At 42.6% G+C, this 26,571-nt stretch overlaps 1 protein-coding gene across 3 annotated transcripts in view; it reads right to left on the minus strand.

Moving 5' to 3' along the window:
* FAM126B (family with sequence similarity 126 member B) overlaps positions 1-26,571 on the minus strand; it is a 1,024,500-nt gene that overhangs the window by 15,929 nt on the left and 982,000 nt on the right. The window lies entirely within an intron of this gene.

A 26,571-nucleotide genomic window follows, 5' to 3' on the forward strand; every position in this document is an offset into this window, starting at 1 on the left:
ATTACTCAGAAATCAATTAAACCTTCTCCATATGCTGAAAAATACTGATGCCATTCAAAATAATGCTGCAGATTGAAAACTTTTTTTTTTTTGCAAAGGGACAAGCCCCATGCAATTTCTATGTGGAATGCAAGCCTCCCTCCACATATCTCAGACTTGTATATAGCAACTCCATGTTTGCACAACATTAGGGAAATGAGAATTTCCGCAAAACAATGCACCACAATCTCAAGCAATCTTTGTTTTATTTTAATAAAATCAAGCAAGTTATTTCCAACCCATTTTTAAATCACTTAAACTTTAAAAAGAAAGTGCAGTTGTATAAAATCTTACTGTAACAGGAGAAGTCCTTCTCTTCACTGTTGCAGTATTCAGTACAGAAGGGTTGTCCCACCTTGGGCAGCCCATCGCGCAGCCAGTATAAATAAGCTTAAAAGAGATCTTGTTTGTGCTGTATGTCACATTTATGCTCCCTGCACAGAACGTAGGGCATAAAACGGAAGTACAGACACAACTACAACAAACTGAATTGCCCCATAAGAGAACAATCGTCATAGGCCAAAGGAGGACATGGACATTCCAAAGGGAAAAATGCAGAATAAACAAGAGGGGGTTGCAAGGATGGAGAGAATACTGCAACAGTGAAGACAAGGACATCTACTTTTATGCTATGATTTTGCACAACTGTATGATGTACTTCTATATCACTGTTGCAGCACTCGGTACAGAAGGGAGAGTAAAAAACTCAAGAAACACAATGGGAGGTGGAAGGCTGAGAAGAGCTCTCAACAAACTCACATAAAATAGTTCAGCAAAACCTGCTCTAGCCCTAGAAATAAAATCCAACTTATAATGCTTAGTAAAAAGTATGCACTGAAGGCCAAGTAGCAGCTTGAAGGATGGAACTGGTTGGTGTCCAACCCCTTGAACAAAGGTACCAGAAGATGCAACAGCCCCAGTGGAATGAGCTCAGACAGAGGTTTGCCATGAAAAGAATAACAAAAGGAAATGGTCTTAGATATCCAGATGGAGATGGTTTGCTTAGAAACAGGCAGACCCAAAGACCTGGGATGAAAGGAAACATAAAGCTGATCAGACTTACAAACAGTCTTAGTTTTATCCAATAGTACCTGAGCTGTCTGTGCAAATCCAAGCTATGCAGGACCCTCTCAGTAGCATACTGAGAAGAAGGGAAAAAGGAAGGGAGTTGTACTGACTGATTCAAGGACAACTCGTTGACTACCTTAGGCATAAAATATCAAGAAATTAAAATAAAAAAATAAAAATAACCCCAACAGGGCACTTGTCTGGTGTTGCTAAACATTCAATACAGCAACAAGGTGTTTAAATCATCTAGCAAAAACGGCGTTCAACCTGGCGGCAAGAGAAGTTCTGGGTAGTTGTATCCATACTTCCCTTTTATGCCCTACATTTTGTGCGGAGAAATAAATGTGACATACGGCACAAACAAAACCTTTTTTAAGCTTATTTATACTGGCTGAGTGATGGGCTGCCCAGGGCGGGACATCCCATCTGTACTGAATACTGCAACAGTGATATAGAAGGGCATCAATCATATACTGTTACTCCAGTTCATTACAACTTTGGATGGGTGGTCAATAAAGTCCTACAATGTCTGCTCACAAGGCTTATGTCTCATTTTTTTAATTATTAATAGTATATATGCTTTTTCCCCCCTCTGCCACATCAACCATCAGAGACAGAATTCCCTACTGACCTCATGCCCATTTGTTTCCTAATGGTGTTACTGTGTATCAAATTAATTTCTATATGTATGTGTCACCTTTAGTATATAGTACATCTTTAAGCAACACAAAGCTCTTACAGAGTCCCAGCCTTGATGACAATGCATGTTGATTCCACTCTGAATAACCTTTTGCCATGTCAACTATACCGGACATATACACATTGAAATCTCATATATATGTGATGAAGGCTAAACTGGCAACTGAATCCTTATTTACTAGGTGGGGACTTTATTATGATATGTGCCAGAAGGAATTTAAAAGACAATGTGAATTATAATTATGTACTTGCTTTTTTGATAAACGGGTATACTGCTTCAAAAGGAACGTTTTTTTTTTTTCATTATAACCCACACCAACCAGGAAGACAGGAAATTAACTGAACAATGTATTTTTCATTTGTGTCTATTTAAGTATCATTATTTGGGTACAAAAACACAAGTAGTCATGGAGAATCCAGTTTTCACTCTATAAATAAACACCCTTGCCAAGATGTTCCTTACTGCCTGACTAATTAGCCACATAGACTGACTTAGACTGATCCATTGTGCTGAAATAAAGTTATCATCCAATCAAAACCATGTTGTAACAAAGTCCATTACGGGCTAAGTTACTTCATAATAAACTTGTTTTGTGGTACACCCACTCAAGGTAATATGAAACTATGAAAGTACTCCACATGGTGTTTATGCATCTCATAAAAATGGTCAGAGGTACTGACTGACACAGATTAGGAATGATGGACGAAGATGGAAGAGGAAGAATCACTTCCTTGTAATGATGTTTTATTGCATTTTCTTCATTATCCACAACAGCAAGCTGTGCTCTGGACTGCCACTGATATCTATGTAGGTGAAAGTAGGGGAAAAGGCTCCCTAGGCAAACTAATAGATTTCATCTACTTTGTAATGACTGAAACACACAGAAAATTGGCAAAATGATATCTACTGAGTAGTCATGGTTAAAACTCCATTACAGTGAAAACAAATACAGAGACCAAGCAAATGTACACCATAGTTTCAAACGTACAAATTGCATAAAATTCTATGAAGAAGTTTCAAAATTCACTTATAGCAGCATAACGCCAAATGTTGCCACAAGTAGCTTTGTAAAGGAATTTCATACCTACTTAGATAAATGTATAGAAATGGCAGTCCCAACCAGATCTAAATATAATGAAAGATTTAAAAGCAAAACACCTTGCTGGCCCACCACCATAAAAAACTCTACAATGAAAGAAAAAAAAAACCTAAAGTATACAATAGACCCACAAATCAAGGATAGCATCAGAACATTGTCTAAAAACTTGAAAAAAAGAAGTTATGTACTCACCATAATGTTCCATCTGAGTAGATACTTCATTTGTCTGCAACCTGTGGGTGTCGGATCCGACCTCGGATCCGAACCGGAGGCTTTCCAAGCTTCAAGATCCAAGCTCCTAGCTCCTCCCCCCTACCCATAATCCCTTACTACCAACCACATTACCTCAGATCGGTTATTTTGCCCTATAGGCTAAAGACGGAGAAGAAATTCTCCAAAGGACAACAGGTTACCGAGGTTCGGGGGATGGCAGGGGGAGTCGGTTGCAGACAAATGAAGTATCTACTCAGATGGAACGTTATGGTGAGTACATAACTTCTTTATCTGAAGTAGTTACTTCATATGATCTGCAACCAGTGGGACAGAGTCCCCAGCTTACCTAAAGGCCCTGGGTGGTCCCTACGGAAGGATATTCCGAAGCACCGCGGTGCCAAAGGAAGCCCTACTTCTGGAGATCATGTCCAGCTTGTAATGAGAAATGAACGTGTGGGAAGAAGACCAGGTAGCTGCTGAACAAATATCATCTACTGGAACTCTAGACCAAAAAGTTGTTGAGGTAGCCACAGATCTAGTAGAATGTGCCCGAACGGCAATCGGAGCTGGCTTCCCAGCTGAAATGTATGCTTGTCTAATACATTGAGAGATCCAATTTGCCACTGTCACCTTAGAAATTGGTTTGCCCATGGCTGACTTAGCATAAGAAACAAACAACTGCTATGACTTGCGAAAATCTTTAGTCCTATGCAAGTAAAAACGTAGTTGTCTGTGCACATCCAATTTGTGCAATATGTATTCACATTTGTTTTGGAAACTCGGGAAGAAAACAGGGAGATTAATAGACTGATTAATATTAGTCTCTGTGGCTACCTTAGGTAGAAAAGAAGGATTAGTCCTGAGGGCCACCCTATCTTTGTGAAAAATAAGGTATGGATACTTAACGCACAAAGCTTGCAACTCTGATACCCGCTTGGCTGAGGTAATAGCAACCAAGAAGGCCGTTTTCCAAGATAAGAATTTTAAAGGCACTGAGGCCGCCGGTTCGAAAGGTGGTCCTGTTAATGTTTGTAAGACCAAGGTAAGATCCCATGGAGGAATAGCTGGCTTAATGGGAGGCTTTAAGAAGGCTTTGCATATCTTTGCTGACGCCAAAGAATTTATGCCATCCCCCACATGATAATGAGAGATGGCTGCAAGTTGGACTTCAATGGTGGACGCACTAGCTCCCTGCCTAAAAAGGAGGGATAGGAAGTCCAGGATAGTGGGAATAGGAACCGTAAAGGGATCTAAGTCCTTATCCTTTGCCCAGATGGAAAAGCGTTTCCATTTACTGTTGTAGAGCTTTCTGGTGGATGGCTTATGAGCTGCCACCAGAATGGCCTTAACCGGGGACGAGATACCGGGAGTCCTTGCCATTAACGGAACTGGATCAACCAGGCCGTGAGCCTGAGGTTGACCAGGTTCGGAGTGTGGCATCTTGTCGGATGTGAGATTAGGTCTGGTCTGGGATCCAGAACCCATGGGGGGGCACACTGTGAGACTGCAGAAAGGGGAACCAGACTTGTCGAGGCCAGAATAGGGCAATGAGAATCACTCTGCTCCCCAACCGACAGGCTTTCTGGATGAATTTCGTCATCAGAGGAAGAGGAGGATACGCATAAAGGAGACCGGGTGGCCAAGCATGAACCAGAGCGTCCCTGGGGATTCCCTCTGGGGAACTATTAAATGTCGCTGCATTTTGAGTTTAGGGGAGAGGCAAAAAGGTCACGGCGAGGTTGACCCCATTTGAGGAATATCTGCTTGCGACAGAGGATTCAGAGACCACTCGTAAGGGCTGAGAAATACCCGACTTAAGCTGTCTGCTAACATGTTGGACCGCCCCGGAATGTGCGTTGCTATCAGAAAGCGGTTGGTGGAAATAGCCCATTCCCACACTCCCATGGCTTCTCGACACAGGGGGTAAGACCTGGTCCCTCCCTGTTTGTTTATATACCAGACAACGGACATGTTGTCCGTCTGGACTGCAATAGTCCCCAGTGGTAGAAGGTGATGGAGAGCTTGCAACACCAACAGCACTGCCCTCATCTCTAGGACGTTGATATGCAATGCAGTCTCTAGAGAAGTCCACGTGCCTTGGACGGACTTGCCTGCGTAATGCCCTCCCCACCCGAGGCAGGAAGCGTCCGTGGTCAACGTGGCTTTGACTGGGGGAATCACAAAGGGTCTCCCTTCTTTGAGTTCTCAAGCCTGTAACCACCAAAGTAGGGAGTCCCTGCATGCCCTGCTCAGAGGAATCGGCATGTCCAAGGGATGGACCGATAGTGACCATTGGACCTGGAGAGTCCATTGTAACACTCGCATTCACAGATGGGCATGGAGAGAGAGGCTGATCGCTGCCGACATAGACCCTAACACCCTCAGGACTAATTCTGCTGGGGGAGCGGGGCTCCGAAGAATGTCCAAGACTTGGTGAGATAAACTGTTCAGCCTGACCGATGTCAGAACCACTCTGGAGATTCGAGTATCCAACTTGGCCCCTATGAATTCTAGGGCTTGAGTGGGGCACAGGCAGGATTTCTTTAGATTCACTGAAATGCCCAAATGACCAAACAGAGATAGGGCGTAATCTCTCGCCGTAACCAGAAGATGTTTGTTGGGGGCGGTGAGGAGCCAGTCGTCCAGGTAAGGGAACACCTGAATGCCCTGGAGTCTCAGGTGGGCTGCAACCACTGCCATGACTTTGGTAAACACTCTGGGGGCTGAGGTTAGGCCAAATGGAAGAACTCTGAACTGATAATGACTGGCTCCTAGCCGGAAGCGGAGGAACCTCCTGGATCATCTGTCCATTAGTATATGGTAGTACGCATCTTTGAGGTCCAACGAGCACATCCAGTCGTTCTCCTGCAGAAGGGGGAGAATAGATTGGAGGTGACCATCCGGAACTTTTCCTTGGGTATGAACAGGTTCAGGGACGAAAGGTCTAGAATGGGTCTGAGGTCCCCCGTTTTCTTTGGCACCAAAAAGAACCTGGAGTAATAACCCAATCCGAATTGATCTAGGGGGACGGGCTGGATGGCTCTTTTTCTTAGCAACTCCGAAATTTCTTGAGTTGCAGACTCCCTTTGATGGGGTGGAACATCGGGGAGATGTTTGGGTTTGGGGGGGGGGTGCGAGAACGGTATCGTGTAACCTCTGGATATTATCCGGAGCACCCATCGATCATTTGTAATGGACTCCCAAATTGACAGGTGCTCCGATAATCGCCCCCGACTGCCTCCAGAGAGGGACAGTCGGGCAAGCCCTCAGGGCTGTTGCGCGGGAGACCCGAAGTTACGCGGGCCCCCTCTGCATCTGGGCCAGCGTCCACCTTGTCCTCCTCTGCCTCTAGAGGACAAGTTGTCTGCAGCGGGACGGGAATGCTGAGATTTACGGAACCACAGCTTCTTTTGCCCACTCTGATTCCTGGAGAAGGATCTTTGGGGGTTAGAGAAGCGGACTCCGACGGCCGACAGCATCTTCCCATCTTTTTCTCTTTGGACAAGCGTGTCGCGAACTGATGAGCCAAATAAGGCTGAACCATCGTAAGGGGCATTCGCGAAGGACGCCTTGAAGGGATCCGGGGGGGGGAAGGTCCGCAAAGGGGGGGGGGAAGGGGGGGCCAAGGGGAGTTGCATTTATTTTAAGCTTTATTAATACAAATTATTTAAATGATGGGAATAAGCTTAACAATTTCTCCCCCCTAGAAAATCTCCTGACTCCAAAACATCACTGCACTGCCCTATCTCATTTCTATTTCCAAAAAGCCGTTTTATACATATGATCATTTTAAAGTACATCTAGGATACTTTTAATCTTCTGCTGTTGACACCACATTACTCAAAATCAATTAAACCTTCTCCATATGCTGAAAAATACTGATGCCATTCAAAATAATACTGCAGATTGAAAACTTTTTTTTTTTTTTTGCAAAGGGACAAGCCCCATGCAATTTCTATGTGGAATGCAAGCCTCCCTCCACATATCTCAGACTTGTATATAGCAACTCCATGTTTGCACAACATTAGGGAAATGAGAATTTCCGCAAAACAATGCACCACAATCTCAAGCAATCTTTGTTTTATTTTAATAAAATCAAGCAAGTTATTTCCACCCCATTTTTAAATCACTTAAACTTTAAAAAGAAAGTGCAGTTGTATAAAATCTTACTGTAACAGTAGAAGTCCTTCTCTTCACTGTTGCAGTATTCAGTACAGAAGGGTGTCCCACCTTGGGCAGCCCATCGCGCAGCCAGTATAAATAAGCTTAAAAGAGATCTTGTTTGCGCTGTATGTCACATTTATGCTCCCTGCACAGAACGTAGGGCATAAAATGGAAGTACAGACACAACTACAACAAACTGAATTGCCCCAGAAGAGAACAATCGTCATAGGCCAAAGGAGGACATGGACATTCCAAAGGGAAAAATTCAGAATAAACAAGAGGGGGTTGCAGGGGTGGAGAGAATACTGCAACAGTGAAGACAAGGACATCTACTTTTATGGTATGATTTTACACAACTGTATGATGTACTTCTATATCACTGTTGCAGCACTCGGTACAGAAGGGAGAGTAAAAAACTCAAGAAACCCAATGGGAGGTGGAAGGCTGAGAAGAGCTCTCAACAAACTCACATAAAATAGTTCAGCAAAACCTGCTCTAGCCCTAGAAATAAAATCCAACTTATAATGCTTAGTAAAAGTATGCACTGAAGGCCAAGTAGCAGCTTGAAGGATGGAACTGGTTGGTGTCCAACCCCTTGAACAAAGGTACCAGAAGATGCAACAGCCCCAGTGGAATGAGCTCAGACAGAGGTTTGCCATGAAAAGAATAACAAAAGGAAATGGTCTTAGATATCCAGATGGAGATGGTTTGCTTAGAAACAGGCAGACCCAAAGACCTGGGATGAAAGGAAACAAAAAGCTGATCAGACTTACAGCAGTCTTAGTTTTATCCAATAGTACCTGAGCTATCTGTGCAAATCCAAGCAATGCAGGACCCTCTCAGTAGCATACTGAGGAGAAGGGAAAAAGGAAGGGAGTTGTACTGACTGATTCAAGGACAACTCGTTGACTACCTTAGGCATAAAATATCAAGAAAGTAAAATAAAAAAATAAAAATAACCCCAACAGGGCACTTGCCTGGTGTTGCTAAACATTCAATACAGCAACAAGGTGTTTAAATCATCTAGCAAAAACGGCATTCAAACTGGCGGCAAGAGAAGTTCTGGGTAGTTGTATCCATACTTCCCTTTTATGCCCTACATTTTGTGCGGAGAAATAAATGTGACATACGGCGCAAACAAAACCTCTTTTAAGCTTATTTATATTGGCTGAGCGATGGGCTGCCCAGGGCGGGACATCCCATCTGTACTGAATACTGCAACAGTGATATAGAAGGGCATCAATCATATACTGTTACTCCAGTTCATTACAACTTTGGATGGGTGGTCAATAAAGTCCTACAATGTCTGCTCACAAGGCTTATGTCTCATTTTTTTAATTAATAGTATATATGCTTTTTCCCCCTCTGCCACATCAACCATCAAGAGACAGAATTCCCTACTGAACTCAGGCCCATTTGTTTCCTAATGGTGTTACCGTGTATCAAATTAATTTCTATATGTATGTGTCACCTTTAGTATATAGTACATCTTTAAGCAACACAAAGCTCTTACAGAGTCCCAGCCTTGATGACAATGCATGTTGATTCCACTCTGAATAACCTTTTGCCATGTCAAGTATACCGGATATATACACATTGAAATCTCATATATATATGTGATGAAGGCTAAACTGGCAACTGAATCCTTATTTACTAGGTGGGGACTTTATTCAAGAATAGTCATATGATATGTGCCAGAAGGAATTTAAAAGACAATGTGAATTATAATTACGTACTTGCTTTTTTGATAAATGGGTATACTGCTTCAAAAGGAACGTTGTTTTTTCATTATAACCCACACCAACCAGGAAGACAGGAAATTAACTGAACAATGTATTTTTTATTTGTGTCTATTTAAGTATCATTATTTGGGTACAAAAACACAAGTAGTCATGGAGAATCCAGTTTTCATTCTATAAATAAACACCCTTGCCAAGATGTTCCTTACTGCCTGACTAATTAGCCACATAGAATGACTTAGACTGATCCATTGTGCTGAAATAAAGTTATCATCCAATCAAAACCGTGTTGTAACAAAGTCCATTACGGGCTAAGTTACTTCATAATAAACTTGTTTTGTGGTACACCCACTCAAGGTAATATGAAACTATGAAAGTACTCCACATGGTGTTTATGCATCTCATAAAAATGGTCAGAGGTACTGATTGACACAGATTAGGAATGATGGACGAAGATGAAAGTGGAAGAATCACTTCCTTGTAATGATGTTCTATTGCATTTTCTTCATTATCCACAACAGCAAGCTGTGCTCCGGACTGCCACTGATATCTATGTAGGTGAAAGTAGGGGAAAAGGCTCCCTAGGCAAACTAATAGATTTCATCTACTTTGTAATGACTGAAACACACAGAAAATTGGCAAAATGATATCTACTGAGTAGTCATGGTTAAAACTCCATTACAGTGAAAACAAATACACAGACCAAGCAAATATACACCATAGTTTCAAACGTACAAATCGCATAAAATTCTATGAATAAGTTTCAAAATTCACTTATAGCAGCATAATGCCAAATGTTGCCATAAGTAGCTTTGTAAAGGAATTTCATACCTACTTAGATAAATGTATAGAAATGGAAGTCCCAACCAGATCTAAATATAATGAAAAATTTAAAAGCAAAACACCTTGCTGGTCCACCACCATAAAAAACTCTACAATGAAAGAAAAAAAAAAAACCTAAAGTATACAACAGACCCACAAATCAAGGATAGCATCAGAACATTGTCTAAAAACTTGAAAAATACAATTAGGACTACTAAGGCAGCCCATGAACTTAGGTTAGCATCTTAAGCTAAGGGCAACCAAAATCCTTCTTTACTTACATTAAGAATTTAAGAAATAACTCCCAACATTTATCTGAACCTATTCCTAATGGCATCATCTACTTTGACCATTAAACATTGCCAAAATACAAACAGATTTTGTGCAAACCTCACACTGGAGACAGTTATTCAGAATCCACTTATCCCTTAAAATTTGATTATTCAAAGCACACCTATTCCTTAAAGGTCTTATCTCCCCCATCATCATCAGTAAAGAACATGAACTAAAGATGGTCTCCAAAACTAAAACCACTTCCTCCTTGGGACAATACCTGGTTGTTTAATAAACAGTAATCAAGAAGTCCTGCAAGTGTTACTTCTTAAACTATTTAACCTGAATTTGGTCACTGGCTTTGTCACTGGGGTGTGGCGTACAGAAAAAGTGGCGCCACTCTACAAGGATGGTCCCACCACTGACCCTCCTGAAATTATAGATGCATCAGCCAGAACATATTATAACTCACCTGGTAAACCACAACATTAAAAATCTCATCAAGCTATACTCAAAGCAGTTTGGATTTATCAAGGTTAGATCTTGTCCAAAGAATCAGGTTAACTTCTTAGAAAGCATAACATAAGCTGCTGACAGTAGTCATGTGTACAAAAGACAAAACTTCACCTGGTCAAAGCCTTTGATACTTGCTAGTCCATGATAGCATACTTAGTAAGTGTAATGCAATAAAACAGATCCCCATGTGGTAAGAGGGATAGCAAATTGGTTGAAGAACAGAACCCACATCGTGCAGTTAAACAGATGCCTCATTCCACAGTATAAAGGTGACCAGTGTTGTCCCATAGGGTGATGGATTAGGAGCCTTTTGTTTGACATTTATTTTTTCTGATCTCTGGACCATGAACCAAGAACTGTGTCTGACCAAGTTTGTGGATGATTGTAAACTGGAGGTTATTGTCCAGTTGACACCCTACAGCTAGAACTCACACTTGTAAATACCTGGTGCATTAAAAACGAGCTGACATTAAATGCTAATGACTGCAATATTGTCACACTTTATATATTACCCCCTGCTCCCACAGCATACAAAAGAGACAATACTTCACTCCAAAATGAGAATGTTGTTGGAGACCTCGGAACTTTGATAAATACCTCTCTTTTGATAAATATGTAACAGCTGTAGTCAGAAAGTCCTGCTACGCTGTGCATCTGATTGTCAAGGGAACATCATGCAGATCTAGAGAGATTACCGTCCCCTCATCTTAGCCCAAGAAATCTGGGCAAAACCAAAAATAATGGTGGGACAAAGGCCTAAAATTAGGGACAGATTTTAAGTATTGGTCTAATAAACTTAGAAAGTTGTAGAACAACAGGTGTTGCATTGGCGTGCATTTTCTAAAGGAAATGAAATATGAAACTTAAATATCTGTCATTTACTGATTTCATTCCCCCAGTGATATGTCAGAAAACAAAAAAGTTTATGATGGATACACCACAACTATAAGGCAAAGATCTGGACAGCTGAGGGATATGCACTGATCCCTTATATTTGCCATTAAGTTGACTATTGAATACGATGCCCCCTTTGGGATGCACCTCACTATACATATTTAACAATTAGACTGCAGAGGTCCCTAAGGAGATCACTGGCTTAAAAAAAACTCAAGCTATCAGGAAAGCCTGGACACACTGTCCCTTTATTCAGTATCTTACAGACATCTGAGTAGAGAACTATGTCTTGTCTTCACTGACATTAGGGGTTCACTGGTGGTGGATCTTTTGTATCTCCACAAATCATATATTCTCACAAACACCAGAACCAGGGATATAAACCTTCACCAGCAGATAAATAAAGCAAGGTGGCTAGAGATGTTCATTACACAGTGCCTTCTTCTCCTTTGAAATTCATTCCCACAGCAAATTATGCAGTATCATACATTATTTTTCTTCAAACAGAAACTGGGATGGGTATTCAAAAATTCACTCCCCCCTTGCTCAACAGGTCTGGCCCACCTTGAGAAAGCACATTCAGTCTGGGGGTGGAATGACAAGGAGTAAATGGCCATAAAACTCAACTGCCTTGTATTTCCTATGATCCAATGTACAAGTGCAACACCAAATAAATAACAGCAATAATGTTTATGAAATTAAATCACTTATTCCTATGTAATAAAAGATTTCTTCTTAAGTCTGTAATGCTCCTCGTTCACAGGACTTGTACTCAAATTTCAATATATCTTAGTCATTTGGTCGTAAGCCGTGTTGTGCAATATGGCAGTAGTGTTTTATACTGTGCTACCATTATAGGTTCATAGGTGTGCACTAGGCTAATGGCCCTGGGGCCTTTACAAGCCTAGCCATAGGATTACCCTGGCATAGTGTCACCTGACCTTAGTTCCCAGTGCCTCTGTCGAGTAGAGCCACTGGTGTTATCCCCGGGTGAATTTTCTGTTTCCCATCCACTCATCAAGATTTCTCTTGTAGAGGGTCAGCGAGGTGCTCTGCTTGACATGTATGGGAAGTCTGTTCCACAACATGGGCAGTCTCTGGATTATGAACCTGTCCCTGCAGCATGTTCTGTTAATTGTGGTAATGAGGTTGACGTCTCTGGAGTGTATGGTGCGGAGGGATTGGGATTTCTTTAGATGCAGCATTTCTAACAGAGCTGGGTCAGACATGGCTTTGTAAGTCATGCAGAGATCGCCTCTAACTAGGCGATATGAGACAGAGAATAGTTGGCGTTTTATGAGTCTGTCCATATAAGACAAGTGTTTAAGGCCTAGGATCCACTTTGTGAGGTACTTTTGCGGCTTCTCCAGTTGTTGCAGGTGTCTACTGAGGTACATGCCAAATGGGGCATTGTACTCGATGATTGGCTTAACAAGGTAAGAGTAGAGGGAGACAATGACCTCTTTCCTTCCTGGATGCAAAACCCTTATTAATGAGATGTGCCACACAGAAGGACTTTCTGACCACATTGGTGATGTGGTGATCAAAAGAGAGGTTGCTGTCAACCTGTGTTACCAGATCTCTTATAACGTCTTCTGTGTTCAGTGGACTACCATCAATGTGGTAATTCATGGGAACCGGGTTTTTCCCAAAGGGGATGATGACACATTTTTTGGCTTTGAGCTAAAGGCCACGGTTCTGACACCAGTCGTTGGTTGCAGTGAGGCAATTCTGTAGGATGTCAACATCACTTGGGGAGTTAATAGCTCCCAACTTGCAATCGTCTGCGAACGTTGTCAGCTAGAGTTCCTTTGTGTTGGCCTGAACTTTAAAGAAGTGGATACCAAACAGGAGAGGACCCAGGACCAAACCCTGTGGGACTCCACTCGTGACTGATCGGCAGTCTGACTTGGAGTCAGCTACTTTCACACTGTGGGTTCTATCTGTGAGCCAGTTTGCAACCCACCTAGTGATATAGGGGTTGATGCCTAGCTTAGTGAGTTTTTCTATGATTCCTGAATGAGGAATGGTATCAAAGGCCTTGGCCAGATCAAGGTAGGCTGTATGAACCGCCTTGCCTTCATCCACAGCTCTGGTAACTGACTCAAAGAGGTCGACCAAGTTGAGCAGGCATGATCTACCCTACACAAAACCAAGCTGTGTGGGATCCAGAGTTTGGAGATTCTCTATATCCTTGTTTATTAGGTCCATGATGATGTGTTCCATAGCTTTGCATATCAGACTTGTCAGGCTAATGGGGCGATAGTTCCCATGGTCTGTAGTTGCTCCTCCTTTGTGGAGAGGGATAACTGTAGCAGTGCGCCATTTGGCAGGGACAAAGCCTGAGGTGAGGCTGTGATTGAACAGGGCACACAGGTGAGGTGCCAGTTCACTCTATAGTTCATGTAGAACACAACCAGGGATATTGTCAGGTCCCATAGAAGCTGTATTCTTGGGCCTTGGACAGTACTGTTTTAACCTGTGCAGCAGTAATACTGGGTGCCTGGCAATCTACTGATATTGTGATTGGTCCTTTGGGGGGGTAATGTTGGCACTGAATCTGTAGGCCAGTTTACTGGCAATATCTGCAGGGCTCGGCATAGGAGGTACCATTGTGCAGTAGCTCAGAGCAAATTTGGGTATTGCCACGGAGATTTTTTACAAAAGTATAGAAGGCCTTGTGGTTGTTTTTACTATGTGCTGCAATTCTGTTTTCATACCTAGCTTTAGAGGACTTGATAAGGGATCTCAACTTTTTGTTGAGGCAGATAAGGGAGTCTTTCCAGTCTTGGGACGTCACCTTATTCTGCATCAGTTTCCTCCTTCTGTTGTAGAGTTTGTTTATGGCAGGGGACCACCAGATTGGCTTCCTTTTTTAGGAGAAGAGTGTCTTGGTTCTATGGGTATGGTGAGATCCATGCATTTGTGTATGTGTTCGTACAGTGCACTGGTGTATGATTCTGCAGTCACGCAACTATTCTCCATTTGCATGGATGCCGTGAAGTTAGCCACCTCTGTTTTTAGGATCCCAAAGTTAGCTTTACAGAAGTTTTTCATGGTGGTTACTTTTGCTGGGGGGTGGGAGGGATGTGGATTTCCAAGGTGATTAGTTTGTGTTTGGATCTAACCAGGGAGGAGCTGACTATTGGTGTAGAGCAACAGTTGCCCATGTTAGTAATGACCAGGTCAAGGATGTTACTACCTAGCTGGTCTAGAGCATTGGAATTAATGAACGCCAGGAAACGTTGGACAAGTGTATAGGTACATGAGTAGTTTACCCAGTTAATGGAGGGGTATTTGAAGTCGCCTAGCAAGAGAGTGTTAGGTTGGACCCTAATATTCTCTAGGGTACTTAGGAACATGGAGTGCGTGTCTTAGAACATGGTTGGGGACCTATAGCAAGCTATGACCTGAATTGCTGTCTTACCCACTGTTAGCTGCACCTGAAGCATCTCTGATGCGTTATATTGGGCTACCAGTCTGGAGGTGTGCACATCCTTTATGAATATGGAGACACCGCCGCCTTTGGAGTTTTGGTCTAAGTTCTGGGGCCGAAAGGTGTGGCGTGAGTTATAGCCTGGTAGTGCAGGGGTGCTTTTTGCTGCCTTGAACCAGGTCTCTGTTACAGCACAAATGTTGATGTTCTCCATTTTAAGGAGTGCCATGAGCGAGTGCATTTTGAGATTTAGACTTCTAGCGTTGAGCAACATGACTCTCAGATTGCATTTGTTTGTAGCTGTTACAGTGGAACACCACCTAAAAAGGCACTATAGGGGTGGCAAGAACCTTGGCCAGTAACCAGAATCCCAGGGGTGACAGATGCAGGCCATTTCTGACAAAGCATCGAGGTCTGTCAATCATGTCATCCCAGGCAGATACTGGATCCCCTTAGAATGACACCAGAAACATAGCCAATTGTTGAAATCAATCATTTTCTGCTTGTACTGTGGTATTATTCTGGGTGATGGTAGGATGCTGCTCAGAGCTAGGTTCATACCCACCTTGGCTAAGTAATCTGAGAGCTCCTCCATGTCTCTTTTCATGTAGTCCAGGGAGGTACGTCTCAGGTCATTCTCACCCACATGTACAATGACAGAGTCATATTTGTACCCGTTGTTGAGTGACCTGAGTGCATGCGTTAGGAAGTTAGTGCAGGAACTATGCAAACTCCAATAATAGCTGCATTGACTCCCATTTTTCTCTCATCGAATATCCAAACTTTGGAATAGCTTACCACAAACAATACTTAACTGTACTACCTCAGCCATCTTTAAACAACTACTAAAGGAACACCTCAAAAGCCAACTTCATACTTCTTAAGACAAATGACAAACTTCACGGCACCCATGCAGACGGACAATAGAGTACAACTGCTGAATCCTACACAAATGCACTCTATAAGCACTTACAAGAGTGCATGGATCATGCTATCCCTAACAGAACCAAGATGCTATCCTCCAAAAAAAGGAAGCCAATCTGGTAGTCCCCTGCCATAAACAAACTCTACAACAGAAGAAACTGTTGCAAAAAAGAGCAAAATCCCATGACTGGAGGAACTCCCTGGTCAGCTTCGGTAAGAAGCTGAGATCCCTCATAAAATCCTCCAAAGCTAGTTATGAAAACAAAATTGCCACTGATTCTAAAGACAACCACAAAGCATTCTATAGCTACGTCAAGAATCTCAATGACAACACTCAGATCTGCTCTGAGTTACAGCACAATGGCGCTAAATATACAAAACCAACTGATATTGCCAACATCCTGGCAGATAGGTTCAGTGCTAACTTTACCCTCCTCTCACCCCCTAAAGGGCCCATCCCTATACCAGAAGAATCCAAAGTTCCTGTAATCACGGCTGCACAGGTCAAAACCACACTCTCCAAAGCCAAGAACACAGCATCCATGGGACCTGACAACATCCCAGGCTGCGTTCTGCATGAACTACAGAATGAACTGGCACCCCACCTAAGCACCATGTTCAGTCATAGCCTCACCTCAGCTTTGTGTCCACCGAATGGCGCACAGTGACGGTTATCCCACTCCACAAAGGGGGAGCCACCACGGACCCCGGGAACTACCGCCCCATTAGCCTAACGAGCCTGGTCTGCAAGGCCATGGAACTATCATCATGGAACTTATAAACAAAGACATAGGTAATCTCCAAAATCTGGACCCCACCCAGTTCAGGTTTGTAAAAGGCAGATCATGTCTCTTAAACTTCATAGACCTTTTTGAAGCAGTCACCAAAGCCATAGATGAGGGTAAGGTGGTTCACACAGCCTATCTAGATCTCGCCAAGGTTTTTGACACCATCCCCCACTTTGGAATTATAGATAAACCCACTAAACTAGGTATAAATCCCTATGTCACAAAATGAGTTGCCAACTGTCTCACTGACAGAACCCACACTGTGAAAGTAGCAGAGTCCAAATCTGACTTCAGACCAGTGACAAGTGGAGTACCACAGGGTTCAGTCCTCTATTGTGTGGTATCTACTTTTCTGAAGTACAGGCTAACAGAGAAGGTCTTTGGCTAATGAAGTTCGCAGATGACTGCAAACTAGAAGCCATAATTGAAACTCCTAACTATGTGGACAGCCTACAAAAGGGCCTCACTGAGACAGATGCCTGGTGTCAAAGCCATGGCCTCAAGCTCAATGCCAAAAAGTGCATTGTCATCCCCTTTGTTAAAAACTCTGTACACATGAGCTACCACATAGGTGGTAGTCTACTTAACACTGAATGTGTGAAAAAAGACCTTGAGACACAGGTGGACAGTAGTCTCTCCTTTGATAATCACATCGCCACAATAGTCAGGAAATCCTTCTATGTGGCACACCTCATCACAAAAGGTTTCTCATCCAGGAAAAAAAGAGGTCATTGTTCCCCTCTACTTGTCCCTCATTAGACCCATTATAGAGTACAACACCTTTTTTGGTATGTACCTCACAAGACATCTACAACAACTGGAAAGGCTGCAGAAATACCTCACAAAGAGGATTAATCTCAAGCAGATGCCCTACGCAGACAGTCTCAAAAAACTCCAGCTTTACTCTGTCGCATATTGCCTACTCACAGGAGATCTTTGCCTAAGATACAAAGCTATGCCAAACCCAGAGCTGTTGGGCATGCTCCACTTAAAGAAATCCCAATCCTTCCGAGCTACAAGCTCTAGGGACCTAAACCTTGTCACCACAATAAACAGAACATGCTGGAGGGATAGATTCCTGTCCCAGAGGCTTCCCATACTCTGGAACAAACTACCTATCTATATCAAACAAAGCTCCTCATTAGCACTCTTCAATAAAAAATCTTGATGATTGGATGGGAAATAGGAAATTCACCCCAGGGATCACCTCTGTGGCTCTGCTCGACAGGGACACAAGAAAATAATTTTCTTGGGTGGAGAAAGCCAGGGTACTTTTTTGGCTAGGCTTGTACAGGCCCTAGGGCTGATAGCCTAGTACCTACCTTTGAACAACTGGCACTGCTCCTGCAGTAAACCAAGCTGAAATTTCATGTTAACTCCTTATCAGTTAATAATTTCATCCCTTTTACAAGTCACCTCTAACACTTCCTTTAGCCCTATACTCGCCCAGTAATTCCTAAAACTTTCACACTTCTTTCTAACCTTTATCTTCCCTTTGTATAAAACACCTTGCCAAATGTTTATAACTATATACCTTCCTGTTCTTGCTACATTGATGCAATTGTTGATTAAATAGTATGTCTTAGCCAACCCAACCAATTAACAACCATGCATATTATTGCTATGATAACTGTCATTTGTTCACAATATTCTTAAATATTCACCTCTGTTACTAGTTTATAATTTTATATACTTTTTGTAAATCTTTATATAGTTGTGTTAGTTTTTGTTAGTTGGAGCTTTTCTCCCCGGGCCTCCAATGAAAATGGGCCACTGGCCCAGCTGGACACTCATGGTAAACAAATGTAAATAAATAAATGTAACTAAATAAATAAAGTCAGATAATGTGAATGTTTGTGAATCACTTTTTTGTGTACAGTGTGTTATCCATGCGTATCAGTGCAATCTTTACAAGAACATTTAGCATGAGGCATGTGAATCTAAGCTCATGTTTATGGCATACATATATGCATAGCTCCACTGTGCTTTGGTATGTTGTATGAAACATGATACTTAAAGTCCACAAAGCTATCACATTGCTCCTTGAGTGGACCTACTGACTGGCCATGGCTATTTCTGGGAGTGGTAGGAACAAAATTCCAGCATGGTGTATCAGGATGAGCATGATTTTCTTGCATACAGATTTTAAAACTTAGCTGATGGGCCATTATCATGGTCCTATGAAGAAGGCTGACAGGTAGTATGACCTGGTACAGGTGTTGAAAGAGGTCACTGGCATTCCCTTGTTCTGGGGAATATTACTATAATCACTTTGAAGACCTGACGTGGTGTCACCCTGACCTCATCTACCTGTAGAAGACAGAGGTTCTAAAAAGTGAGCCAGAGATGCACTGCAACCTTTTTTTGTTTGGTTGGTATCACAGTCCTATAGTATGTACACTGTTTTGTATGTCTAACAGCATGTGCTTTCTTTTGTACCTGGATGTGAAGCACTACCTTGACATGACTAGATGCTGTACATGACAGGAGAGCATCTGCAGGCAGAACTGTGTGTATGTGTGTGTGCATACTTTGCAGCTGTGTATGTGTGTGGTAATTTTCCCCATTGTATCATCTTTCTGAAGGTCTAGTTGTGAAACCAGAGGAAGAACAGGCCTGCTCACCTCAGCTTTTATGAGCTGCCCAGTGTTTGCTAAGCCTGCCTCAGTGGGTGGGAAACAATGGTCTCTCTGTTGCAGGTCAACTGGGGGATGTATTGGTACCCTCCATGTCTGTCTTTTGGGGGGGAGGCATCTCAAAAGTCTGTAGGAGTCTACAGTGCCTCTCATCAAGTTGTGGGGAGAATGATTGCTACTGAAGTGTGCTGGCAGCTGGATGCCTGCCTCAGCACTCTGGAGGATTTTCTGACACAAATGTAACAGTCACAGATAGACCCTGCCTATAAGTCTTCAGAAGTGCAGCAGGCCAATAACATCAACCATCTAGATGAACAATGCCGGAGTCTGCTGATCCACTGTGAGGGTCTGTCAGCCAACAACCATGCTAGTAGCCCACCCTGTACCCTTCCCAGTATGTTTTCTTCCTTATGTATTTTTCACCATTCCTTGTTCACCGTGCAACCCATATAATTGCCAACAATGTACATATTGATATGTATGTACGTGTTAATCCTCTGTCTTTCCCCTCTCTTGTTTGTATACTGCTTGTCTGTGTGTCTCTGTTTCATGTTCCTTTGTCTTGGCCCTGCTACCTAGCCTTCTTCCTGCATCCGACCCACTAATCATTCCTCATTGCCATTTACAACTTATCCTTCTTTTCTGAAGATGAGAAAAGGGGCTTTATCTCACAAAAATACCCTTCCTCCCCACCAGACATGCTTTATTACCATTTTGTGGTTATCTCTACTTATAGGTTTATACTAGGCTATCTGCCCTAAGGCATTTATAAGCCTAGCCCAAAGTTTTGTGGCTTACGCCACCCCTTATATGAAAAAATACTGTGCCCATTAGTTTAGTTGTGCCTCTGTCCAGCAGTGACAACAAGATGATTCCCGGGGTAAACCTACGATCTCCCATCCACAGGTCAAGATTTCTCTTGAACAGAGCCAGCGAGGTGCTCTGCCTCACATGGACCGGGATTTTATTCCACAGCATAGGGAGTCTCTGAGTGATAAATCTATCCCTCCAGCGCGTCCTATTTATATCCGTGCTAAGGTTTAAGTCACTTGCTCTAGTGGTTTTGGTGGATTTGGATTTTTTGAGGTGGAGCATGTCCATTAATTCCGGGTTGGACATGACCTTGTATGCCAGGCACATGTCACCTCTGAGCAGACGGTATGCGACTGAATAGAGCTGGAGTTTCTTCAATCTGGCAGCATATGACAGATTTTGGAGTCCCTTTATCCTTTTGGTGAGGAACTTTTGGGGTCTCTCCAATTGCTGCAGATGGGTGAGATACATCCCGAATGGGGCATTGTACTCGATCATTGGTCTGATGAGTACAGGGGAACAATGACCTCACTAGATCTGGATGCGAATCCCTTCATGATCAGGTGGGCAATGTAGAAGGTCTTTCTAACCACTTTAGCAACGTGAGTGTCAAAAGAAAGGCCACTGTCAACCTGGGTCCCCAGGTCCCTGATAACCTCTTCTGTGCTTAGTGGATTGCCACCTATATGGTAGCTTGGGGATACCTTGTTTTTCCCGAAGGGTATGACTATACATTTTTTGGCGTTTAACTTCAGGCCATGGCTCTGGCACCAGCTATCTGTTTCCTTGAGTCCCTTCTGAAGGATATCCGTGTCCAATGCACTTTCCACTATGGCGCCCAGTTTGCAGTCGTCTGCAAACTCTGTCAGCCAAAGTCCTCCCATGTTGGCCTGCACTTCTGAGAAGTAGATGCCGAACAATAGGGGCCAAGGACCGAGCCTGTGGGACACCACTTGTGACCGGCTTGGAGTCTGACATAGCGCCAGCAACTCTAACCCTGTGGGTTCTGCCTTGTCAGTTTGCAACCCATCTTGTGACATATGGGTTTACATTTAAGCTGGTAGTTTTTCTACAATACCCGAGTGGGGTATTGTGTCGAAAGCCTTTGCAAGGTCAAGGTAGGCTGTATGGACTGCCTTTCCCTCATCAATGGCCTTGGTGACTGTTTCGAAGAAGTCGACCAACTTCAAAAGGCATGATCTTCCCTTTACAAAGCCAAACTGGGTCGGGTCCAATGTCTGCAAGTCCCGTATATCTTTGTTTATGAGCTCCATTATGATCCTCTCCATAGCTTTGCAGACTAGACTTGTTAAGCTTATGGGGCGGTAATTACCAAGGTCCGTAGAGGCACCGCCTTTGTGGAGTGGGACCACAGTTGCCGTACGCCACTCCTTGGGCACGTATCCTGTGGTAAGGCTGAGATTAAACAGCTGCCTTATGTGCGGGTTTAATTCCTCATTTAGCTCGTGTAGCACACAGCCGGGGACATCATTCGGTCCCATTGATGCTGTGTTTTTAGCTTTACAGAGAGCAGCTTTCACCTGCGCATTTGAGATGTCTGGGAGGCTACACTCCGCTGGGATAGTTATCTCTCCTTTAGGGGGGGAAGAGGGGGGTGAAGTTTGCACTGAACCTGTTTGCCAGTATGTTGGCAATGTCTATGGGTTCAGTGATTTTTGTATCATTTTGGACTAATTCTGAGCATGTCTGGGAGTTTCCACCCAGGTTCCTAACATAGCTGAAAAAGGCCTTATGATTTTCCTTTGAATCCATGGCAATTTTCGTCTCAAAATTGGCCTTAGTTGATTTTATGAGTGCTCGTATTTTTTTACTAATAATGATCAGGGGTGACTTCCCTTTTATGGATTTTGTTCTATCATGTAATAGCTTTCTCCTCTTATTGTAAAGTTTGTTAATGGCTGGGTTCCACCAGACTGGACATTTGCCCTTTGTGGAAAGAGTCTTGGTTTTATTTGGGATTGCCTGATCCATGCAGTCCTGGAGGTGTTCATAAAAGGCATTTGTAAGGGCTTCCGCAGCTTGGGTTGTGGTTTCCACTGGCTCGGGGGCCTTGAAGGATACCACACCAGTCTTGAGTAGTGTGAAGTTTGCTTTAGCAAAGTTCTTCACTGTGGTCTTTTTTGTTTGGAGTGGGGGTGGGATGTGGATTTCCAGTGAGATTAGTTTATGATCAGATCTCACCAATGAGGGATATACTTCCGGTGTGGAGCAATTTGTCCCCATGTTTGTGACAATGAGATCTAGCATATTTTCTCCTCTCGTGGGAACAGTGACTAGCTGTTCCATGGCATTTGAATTTATGAACTCCAGGAACCGTTGGGCTAGAAAGTTAGGGCTTGAGTAATGTTCCCAGTCTATATTTGGGTAGTTGAAGTCACCCAATATGATGGTGTTTGGAGATGCATTTATACCCTCCAGTGTCTTCAGGAAGGCTGTGTGGGGTTCCTGAGTTTGAGAGGGTGGCCTGTAGCATGCTACAATTTGTAGAGCAGTTTTGCCTATGGTTAGTTGCACCTGGATGGTTTCCGAAGCTTTGTGCGTTGCCACCAACCTGGAGGTGTGGGTATCCTTTATGAATATGGATACACCCCCTCATTTTGTGGTGTGGTCTGGGTTTTGGGGCCGGAACACATGATATGAGGTAAAACCTAATAGTGCCGGGGTGCTCTCAGGAGCCTTGAACCAGGTTTCAGTTACAGCACAGACATCGATGTTCTCCATACTGAGAAGGGCCTCGAAGTGCGTGCATTTTGAGATTTAGACTTCTGGCATTGAGCAGCATTACCCTCAGTTTCTTCCCATTTTTGTTTTCTAGGGTGGTAGGTTTAGAATTTGAGCCTTGCCTAAAAAAGGCACTATGGGGGTGGCAAGAGTCTTAGCCAATATCCGGAATCCCAGGGGTGACAGGTGCAAGCTGTCCCTTGCAGCGTGGCTTGTCAAGCATGTCATCCCAGGCAGACAGACACTGGATCCCCTTTGAATGACACCAGACATTAAACCAATTGTTAAAGCTGATCATCTTGTCTCTATGTTGTGGCATCATTCTTGGTGAAGGAAGGATACTTCTCAGGGTCAGGGTCATACCTGCCTGGGCTACATAATCAGAGAGCTCCTCTATGTCTCTTTTCATGTAGTCTAGGGAGGTACGTCTCAGGTCGTTCACACCAGCATGGACAATGACTGTGTCATATTTGTACTTGTGGAGTGACCCGAGTGCTTGTGTTATGTGGCGGATTCTAGCGCCCGATAGGCAGCTTACTGTGACCCTCTCCTTGTTCAGCCTGGTGAGTGGGACGTCAGTGTGTCTGACTATGGAGTCACCTATGACAAGTATGTTTGGTGTTGTATTTGGCCTTAAGGGCTGTGACTGCTTTGCACACTGATTTTGTGGTTTATGTGTTGCTTGTGGGGTGTCTTGAGGTAGCAGTTGTTTGGGTGTCTGCTTTGGAGGCTTCTGCTGTTTAGGTAAATTTTTACTCAGAGCCTCCGAGTACGTCTTTGTGTGTTTATGTGTTTGATTCAGTGGTGTGATAGCATTATGTGAGGCTGGTTTTGTGGTGTGTGTAGTTGCCTTCTCCTCCTGTCTGGTCTTGCCAGTCCTGAGTTGAGAGAGCTCAGCCTCCAGTTTGGCTAAATAGCTGCATCTCTCGCAAGTATTTATGTTATGTGGGAGGAGGAGAGGGTTGTCTGTGTACATGAGGCAATTGTAACATTGCCTCAATATTCCCAGATTCACCAACTGGGCAGGAGAGGACGCCAGCATCTGGCCCTTCGACATGCTAGAAAAATTAAGAAGTTAGGTATGAGACTGAATAAGAGAGGACTTAGTAAGGAAGTGGGTACTCCTGGGTTTCGCAAGTGAGGGACTTTGTATAATATAGAAGTGACAAGTGCTGAGCTTTTTTTTTTTTTTTTTTTTTTTTTTTTGAGAAAAAAAAAAACTTTTAGGAACAAGTGCTGCGCTTTTTAGTCAAGGGATATACTGTTTAGGTTACTAGTAGAGCAGTTCTAAGGGAAAAAATGAAGAACAGACTTTATGGAGCCAGAAAAAGTTTAACCTTGTTAAACCGGGCCTTCGATGCTGCTCTAGTGGCAACTCCACGCTAAAGCGTGCTTTATAGCAGGGGGCTGGAAAAGGCAGGAAATGAATGGCCACTGAACTACAAGTTACTGTCTTAAACCACTCCTCTGAGGACAAACAGGCAGCTCAGTACTCCCCACTCCCACTTGTGAGTAAAGAAACTTCCCCCTGACCAAACAAAGAAAATGGAGAAGTACAGGAACCAAGACAAAGCCCAGGAACTTGTTGTTCTCTTTTTCTTACTTCCTATCCTCTCCATTTTTTCACCATTTTTGTGATAAGCAGGGTTTCCACATTGCTGTGTGCACCTATATTGGTCTATCTGCTGGCCACTGCGCTGCTATTATTGTGGCTGTCTGGTGCTGGCTGCAGCTGTGTGACACGCAGTAGCACACAATGGTGCCCACTGCCTTGGACATACTAGCATACCTTAGCCCTGATGCCATTCTCATTATCCACGTGTGATGTTGTACCACTGCTCCAGGCATATGTTATCAGAGCACTTCTTTTCATGCTATCACTGCATATATACTTTATTATATATTCCTTTGCTCAGCGTTCAGGGACTGTTCCCCTACCTGCTGCATCTGTAATTAACTTTCCAGTACTTTGCAAAATAAGATCGTTAAAACTTGCTGTTGTGCAGCACTTCTCTATGAAGTACCTTTTTTCAAAGTTTATACTAAATTACTAAATTGCTGAAAAAAAATTCCATATGTGAATATGCAGCAGTTCATATCAGGATATCTGTCTATATGGCTGTACAATTACGAATTCTTATTTTCTAAATAGTAGTATGCACACAAAGTCCACATTCAGACTTGTGCACATTGGACAGATATTACATACTACAAGGTCTGCAAATTGTCATTCACTTGAAGAACACAAACTAGATATTATGATAAATGATTTTATAGAACGTGTCTATCAGACTGAAAAGCTGAACACATTTATGGAGGAAGTGTTGAACATTAGTGGCACATACCAGAGAGATTATTTTTCTGATAGAGTGGCAGAAAATGCAACTGAGAGAGTCACTGATGAAAATGATGCACATTTTCCCACCAGCTATAACAAATGCTATCAACAGGAAGCAGGTATACTAAAAACTGGTCTATCTTAACAACTCTAATGAACTTTAGATACTGATTCAAGAGAAGACAAATTTTGTTTTTAAATGGGCCACAATTTGAAGTAAAAGCTATGTTACAAATGGAAAAGCCAAGTTTTATACTTAAATGGGATACAGTCTGAAGCAAAAGCTATGTTACAAATGACACCTTTAAATATCAGTGCAAAGAGCATCCACCCATGATTTTTCATGTGCACTATATAAATATTCTTGAAAGCAGTGATGAACAGTAAAAAAATAGATAAAAAAGAAAAAAACAGTCACAATATCTGACAGACTTTAATCTGCAGAGAACCTCCAGAAAGCACTTTCATCTCCTCAATTTAACACACAGAGACTTCTTCAGACTGAGGTATCATCTACAATTCACAACTTTTAAAAGACCTTTAAAGTCACATGGCCTTCTCAGGACATCATATGATCCATACACATTTAAACATACTTTAAACATACTTTAAAAACAAAAAAATAAGAAAAATGAAAACAATTCCTCCCAACAAAACAATGTTTTAAACCTTTTCTCTTTAAATATATGACAGATTATTCTCTATTGTTCAACCCTGGTGGAAAGCAGGCATTCAGCCTTACTTGCCAACAGTATTCTAACCAGCCTAGCTCTTCCTCTATATTCATAACATTAACACCATCAGATAAAGTCTCTAAAACCAAGAATTTATAATCAACCTTACACTTTTTTGTCTTGTAATGTTTGCTCAGTGCATTCCTATCATCTCCAGTTTGAATAGCATACTTATGTTCGTAAATCCTTCTATTTAATTCCCGGGTAGTTCTACCCACATAGAAGGACTTGCATTCTAAGCAAACACTCAAATAAACCACATTTTTTGACTTGCAGTTAAATAGCCCTGGTACCTTAACTTTACTGTTCCCTATTGCTAACTCACTACAGTCAGTAAATAAATAATTGCACATATTGCAATTAAAGCACTTTACCATGCCGTACTTCTATTTAACTAATTTGGGTTTATTCAATTTCCCCTGAATTTTTTTTATAATTTTTAGCTCTTTATTGAATAAATCTTGGTTTATTTCCTATTTTATCTATTATTTCAGTATTTGCTCTAAATAGTCCCCAGTTTCTACTTACAACATTTTTGATAGCATTAGCATCCACACTATTTTGTTCCATACATAAACGAAGTCTAACTTTACAATTGGCTTCCACATTGGTTTCCCTATTAACTACTTTTTC

The sequence above is a fragment of the Protopterus annectens genome, chromosome 6.part1 (genome assembly GCF_019279795.1).
Source record: "Protopterus annectens isolate FY-2018-M chromosome 6.part1, PAN1.0, whole genome shotgun sequence".
Lineage (NCBI taxonomy): Eukaryota > Metazoa > Chordata > Ceratodontiformes > Protopteridae > Protopterus > Protopterus annectens.